We start from the raw sequence: 7246 nt of genomic DNA, 5'->3' as shown, positions 1-7246 counted from the left end.
GTCCTTATACCCACTTACGTAGTAGTTGAACTAGAGAGAGCAATTGTAAACATCTTGGCTGTCATTGAACGTAATGAGCAGCATACTGCAGATGCAATTTCAGCCTTACAAGAAGAAGTTGACAGTCTGTCCCGTGCAGTTAAGCAAAACAGGATAGCTCTCAATTTCATACTTGCCGCACAAGGAGGTGTATGTACTATTGTCAATACCGCCTGTTGTTCTTATGTGGACCAAAATGGAAGAATTAAGAAAGATTTGGATGAAATTTGGAAGAGAACTCAAATTCTACATGAAGTAGCTTCAAGAAATAACACCTTAAAATTTGATCCTATTTTTGATACCCTCACCTCATCGTTACCAAACTGGGCCTGGGTAAAAGAAATATTCATAACAGCTGCAATTGTAGTTATTATCTGTGTAATTGCCTGTGGAGCAGCCAGATGTGTAAACCAGTTCTGTGGCTAAAAAATAGAGTAGAGTAGAGACTAGACAAGGTAGAGTTTTGTTAGTCTCTAAAAGGGGGGAAATGATGCCATGATGGTTTTTTGCCTTTTCTTTTATACCCCTGTTACACCTTTTTTGCAACTTCTGTATTCTTAGTGCTTTTTGCCGACATTCTTGCACTTGTTTGTCAAGCTAAGAGACTAAACATTTTAGAAGCTTCGTAGCTAGGGATCAGCGTGCCCCAGACCCCAAGGTCCTCTCCAGAACACATCCTGTAAACCAAGATAGAACCATCCAGGGGAAGGCTCCTTGGAGAGGGGGTCTCACTCGAGCCTCTCATTGGGGAATCTTTGATAGATATGCTAATTAGTAAAACCTATAATGTTATATTAGATCTTTTGGGGTGTGCAATTTGCGGGGTGCATTTCGGTGCATAGGACCAGGACACGTGCACCTAAGGGTCCTTAAAATAAATACCAAGGTAAAATCCCTTTTCCCCTTCTAACTGTGCATGACTTTTGATTTTAAGACCAAGAAAAGGCTACCAAGGGGCAGCACCTGAGCAGGCGGGGGAGCGTGTGAGCTCCCTTTCATCTCATCAGTCCCTCTCCAGAGCCCCCAGTCCCTCCCCAGTGCCCCTAGAAAAGAGAGGGGTTATTAGGAGAAAAGGAGCTTAAATTGAAGCAATCAACTTCCTTTTCCATAATCGTCTTGGTTAAAACTGGGGGGGAATCCGCTTCCCCTGCGGGTTTAATGGTCTAAGTTGAAGGAAATCCTGCATTTTCCATGCCATCAGGGGTATAAATTGACAGGGAACCCCCATTGTCCATTATTTTCCAGTTCAAAGGGAAGGGGAAAACCTTGACAATGCTATTTTATGTGTTTGAATTAAGAGTAGTAGCCCCATTTTCATCGTCCTAAGGTTTAAAGTGAGGGGGAAGCTCAGTTGTTCCTCCTTTCTAAGGGTTTGAATTGAGGAAAAATCCCCCTTTTTCCAGCACCAGAGAGATTTAAAGTGAGGAAAACCTCTCTTTTCCCCCTAGTTATGGGGATTAAATTGAAAAGGAGAAGCCATTTATTTGCCATTGTATCGGTTCAAGTGGAGGCAACTCCCGCCCGTTCCCTGATTGTAAGGAGCTCAATTGTAGGAAGCTCTCCCTTTTTGAGCATTTTTAGGATTTAAATCTGCATTTCAGGGCGCTCCTACCCGAGCTCCAGTACCGAATGTCATACAGGAGCGAGCGCAGTACGGACGTAACCCTAATTGGCACGTAGGAGTGTATAAATTTTAATTATTTTTATTTATAATGTATACAGCCCTAATTAGAGGTCCCAAGGAGAGTTACATCTTTCATACAATTACTATTCTTCTCCACCCTACTTAGTCACAAGTGGAGTACTACTCAGTAATCACTAAGGAATAATTATGCAAGTTAACAATAAATTACCTAGCTATGCTACCAAAACACAAAGTTTTATTTCTTACCAGTTGTCTGCCCTTTCGCTTGATGTAAAAACAAAAAAAGAAAGCATCGTTATTTCCCTGAAGAGTTGTCTTCTCTATTGAGGCCTTTACTCATCTCAAGTTTAAGTCGGAGGAGCCAAACAGTGGCAACACCTATGAAGGCTTTTATACCTTGCAGTATATGGCTCCTCCCTTTTCCCAGGCATCATGGGAATGAGAGGCGGGCCCAGCAAGGGGTATATTAACCCCAGCCTCTTACAAGGAGCTTCATTCTCTCTCTAGGATTGAATGGGATGAGAGCTCTCCTCTTATTTCAATGAAGGGAATTTTTCTGCTTATGTCAGCTTGTTTTCAGCAGGTTCTTTTGGCATCTAATGCAACAGAGGCTTCGAAGATACCATTGAGCACAGGGAGTATTTAAGTTTACTCTTTTGGGTTGTGTGTCTCAGGGCAGTAAGGTGCTTTTGTAATTTCTGGTTTTGCTCTGCTTTGTTTTTCTTAAGAGCAGTGCAACTTCCTGCAATTTCAGGTTGTGTCAAGTACGACACTTCAAATTTTTTTAGCAAACTCCTTGTGTTCCAAAAGGGATCTTCCCCATGTCAAAGACTATGCCTGAGATCAAGGCTACCGATAGGTAAGTTCAGGATTGTGATCGGGAGAGGTAGGGTGAGCAGGGTATTGAGTTAGGAGTTACCATGGGTGGGGGTTTGAAGGCAGCACGGTGGGAAACAGTGTCCATGCAGGATCCCCTTAAGGCTTTTCCAACAGCAGCATTTATGTGTCTTACAGCATGCAAGCACATACACTTTGCGTACAGAAATACCAAGTGACTTTGCAGCTGATGCAGGTGCCTATCATAATAGCAGCCACAGCCTTAGACTAGGGTGTTGGGGTCTCCTCCCCTGCCATGTAGCCCTGGGAGAGGGGCCCTGAGGGCACAGGCACGGGGTTTCCTGCCCCTGCTCAGCCTCGTTCCCATTGGTTGGTTTGTGTTCCCCTGCGCGGGCAGAAGGACCCTTGGTCCCGTGACTGGAACAGTTCCTCAGCAGAGCCCCGGCCATGCGGCTGGAGAAATAAACATCTCTCTGAAACAGCTATCAAGAATCTGTCTGTCCATATATATTTCCTTTCCACGGGACTCCTGGTTTGATATATGCATGTTGCAGGATCCCCACTGCAACAAATGGTGGAGATTTGTGAGCAGAACGATCCCCGATCCCTAAGCGACTGATTTGTGTGAGTAAACCCTGGAAACTTTGGATTCCTCTTCTTGGTTTTGCTTTGCTATTCCATATCTAAACTATGGAGGAACCGTGGGAAGACTCTTGGCTCTCAGAGCCGCATATGGACATTTATCTTAAACTTAAAATGATTCTTGAACAACGATTTGTAAATTTTAGCTTGATTCAAGCTCAAAAAGAACTGAAACACTTCCTGGCATGGTTGTTTAAGAACTTTTTCTATGTTTCTTGGGATTTAATTCTTACCAAGGGCTTTTGGAAAACCGTTTGGACACAGTTAATACTGGAGTCAAAATATATGCTGATGGAAGAATATTTTCGTGAATATTATTTAGTTACCGAGACTGTTGAGCAATGTCAGCTGTGTCCTGGCGAAGGGAAGCCTGGCGCAGGGACCGTGCGGCCCAGGCCACGTGCACCGAGCGCTCTGCGAGCAGCAGCGAGGCAGTTCCCGCGTGCGGGCGGAGCCACGCGAGCCGCAGTGTCGGTGGCGGAGCGAGGAGCGGCGGGAGCAGCGGGACCCGGCGGGACCCGCACGGCGCAGCACAGCGCGTGGTGGAGCGAGCCCCGTGAACGCCCGGCCGAGAGGGGCGGCGCGCGGGCAGCGGCTGGCGGCGGTGGCGGTGGAGCGGAGCCGCGCCCAGCCGAGACGCGCGCTGGAGCAGGGCGCGGGGGGGTCGTCGCTCGGGGGCCCGGCCGAGACGTGGGTGCAGCGCCCGGCAGCGGCAGCGAAGCTGCGACCAGAGGAGGCGACGCACGGAGAACTGAGCGGCGTGGCCCGGCCCGGCCCGTGCAGCCCCGAACGCGACCCCGGGAAGAGCGCGCAGGCACCAGCAGCCCCGACAATTCCAACACGGGAGCGACCGAAGGAGAGAGCAAAGACGCAGCGAGACAGAAAACAGCAGCCACTCGGAAAAAGGAAAAGATCATAGCAACTAAGACCTTAGGGATAGTAAAATGGTATAATGTTAAGCAAAATTATGGTTTTATAACAAGGTGTGACAACCAGCAAGACATATTCGTGCATAGAACTGCTATTAAAAAGAATAACCCTGAAAAATGCATCCCAAGCTTGGGAGATGGAGAGGTGGTGGAATTTAATATTGTACTAGGGAGAAAAGGGTTACAAGCATCGCAGGTCACTGGGCCTGATGGTGTTCCTGTAAAAGGCAGTATATATGCAAAAAATCGTAGTCATGTTAGACAGTATCTCCATTGTAAGTCCCCCCTACAGTTTCCCTTTCCTAATCCCACCTTTCCCTTTTACCCTATGTCCTATTACCCCCAGTGTATTCCCAATCCGTTTTTTCATCCATGGTTTCCCTCACAAAACCATGCTTTTGCCAATTGTTTCCCCAAAAATCCCTTTCCAATGCCGAGTGGGGGATGAAAAGGGGGAGGGAAGAAGTTAAACCCTCTCCTGCCTCAGTTTCCCCACAAAGCATGCTCAGAGAATTCTGTCTCCCTTCTGTCAGCCCTAAGATGTTCCAGAGAATCTGTTTGGACATTTAAAGACTCAGGAGGGTGGCTTGTTTTGTTTTGAAACTGTTCTTGTTATGTTTATCCAGTTGTTTTCATTCTCCTTTTATTAAAATAAAACGGGTGAGGTGTTGGGGTCTCCTCCCCTGCCATGTAGCCCTGGGAGAGGGGCCCTGAGGGCACAGGCACAGGGTTTCCTGCCCCTGCTCAGCCTCGTTCCCATTGGTTGGTTTGTGTTCCCTGCGCGGGCAGAAGGACCCTTGGTCCCGTGACTGGAACAGTTCCTCGGCAGAGCTCCGGCCATGCGGCTGGAGAAATAAACATCTCTGAAACAGCTATCAAGAATCTGTCTGTCCATATATATTTCCTTTCCACGGGACTCCTGGTTTGATATATGCGTGTTGCAGGATCCCCACTGCAACACTAGGGATGAAGCCAGAGTCTTGAGGATCTAGGAGCACTTAGCAATTGAGCAGCTGCCTTGTTGGGATTTAGCCCATGTGCCACAGAACTCATCCTTTGATTTTGGTTTTCTTTATTGTAATTGACTAAGAGGCTAACCGGCGATCACGGGGCCTTCCAGGAAGGCCGGGACGGACTCATTTCGCATCTGACGTGGATTCACGTCGCCGATCACGTGAAAGATGAGTCAGGGGCCGTGGCCCGGAGATGGGATGATAGCAGAGTAGCGGGTTGGAAATTCCTGGGAGACATTTAAAAATTAGTAGAGGAGAAAGGGATGGTCTTTAAGGGGCTTCTTGGGACAGCTGAAGGGTGTGGCTTTACTTCCAATTGCAACCGTAGGGTGTGCAGCGCAGAGCAGTTCCAGTCTATCTTGTGTTGTCTAGCGTGCATTTGGGATAGGTTGGATAAGATATCTCTGCCTTTTCCCCTCGAGGGCCTTATCGCAAGCGTTGGCCGCTATCTCTAGGTTCTCGAACGTTTGCGCTTCTCAGCACGATGCTGATATAGTTTATTCTTTTACCGGCGGGCTCGGCCGCGTCTTGGAATCGCATCTCGGAAGTGTGGAGTCCGATCTCTTTTGAGACCTTGTTCCTGGCTGTATTGCTATCCATCCTTTCCAGCCGTGAGCTGTAACCTCCTGGGGCTTGTAAGATTGTAAGGATATGGGGAGCATTCTGAATGTAGCATTGTCTCACAGCCATCTTGATCATTGTGACTGACAGTTCGTATAACAGGTCACTGTTACAGTCTTTTCTTCTGCTCCTTAGAGCCTCCTCCGTCCACTGTGGCCATATGATCGGTCATCTCTTTTGGCATCATCTTGGTCCTCGTTGTCATTCTTCTCCCTGAGAGCTTTTTTTCTCATCCTCGTGTCACACTGTTTGTAGCATAATGTGTCTTTTGAGTTTATGTCTAGCCTGGAACTGCTCTGCCCTGTGGAATAGATTGGGGGATGGGTGGAGTAGAAAGAAGACTTTACAGGAAACATTTTGCTTTGCTTAGCCGCCCAAGCCACACCTCGGACGGAGCGACCGCAGCCGGACCACATGGGGTTCGGCGGGAGCGGTACGGTGACGTCTCACAGTTTTCTAGGCATTTGTCATAGTGCACGCTGTTGTTGGATCTTAGGCGATTTGCTTTGAGTAATGAGAACTTGGGAAAGGTTTAACTTTCCCTGTGTGTCTAAGGGATGTTGACAAATAGCTTTTTTGCAGAGGTATAGACTGTAAACCCAATAGAAATGGAGGAGGCCGGAGGAGCACGGCGACGAGGTGGGTCGGCACCTGACGTCCAAGCGAAGGCCCGGTTTTCGGCTCTATGTTTACCTCATCATTCGGTCTTCATTTCATTTTGAAGATGCGAAGCGCTCGGCACGGCCGGGTGTCAGCACCAGGGAGACCGTGAGCCAGCTGAGTACCGGTGACTGAGATCAGTATTGATTCCAGCTCAGAACTAGATGCTACTGGAGTTGGTGTGTTAGCCATAAAACTACAAGCATCCTTTGTGGTTTTTTGCATTTTACAGGTGGTCTGCAGCCTTCAAACCACTAGTCTAATATGACAGAGACTCTTGCGGCAAGAAGTCACGGTCAAGTGGTTTCTGATGGAATCTATTGTGGCAACGCCATGCTTTCAGACCCTGCATGGGTACGTGCCTTTACTTTTTCTTTTGCCCCTTCTTTCCCGAGAAGGTCGCTTGTGGTTCAGCTCTTCAGGGGAGGCAGAAAGGGTGGCTAGGTTACAGCATTGTTCTTTGTCTTTATTTTTAGGAAGTAAATCCAGATAGCAACAGTCAAGGTCAAGACAGCAGTGATGGGTGGAAAGAACCAGTTGTCATTGCTCGGTTGCCAAGTTCTGGTGCAGCTCTAAGAATCCGTTGTCATTTGTATGATTGAGGGGGTCCACTCGTATTATGCCGAAACCCGTTGCTGACCGGCTGACGGACCCGGCTCGGTGCCCTCGTGAGCCCTCCCCAAGTATCAATGGACTCTGAGACGAAACCATTACCTTTTACATTTGAAGGTGCTCTCCATGTTGCCTTTGGCAATGGCCGGTGGGGTGAGTCAGGGAGGGAGGGAGGAGCGAGGGTCCACTCAAGTTTCCACAACGCCACATCACCTTGTCCCCTCTCAACTCAGGTGTGCCCTGCGACA

This window comes from Corvus hawaiiensis, chromosome Z, assembly GCF_020740725.1.
Source record: "Corvus hawaiiensis isolate bCorHaw1 chromosome Z, bCorHaw1.pri.cur, whole genome shotgun sequence".
Lineage (NCBI taxonomy): Eukaryota > Metazoa > Chordata > Aves > Passeriformes > Corvidae > Corvus > Corvus hawaiiensis.
The sequence above is the reverse complement of the archived record's forward strand: the minus strand, read 5'-3'. Positions refer to the sequence as shown.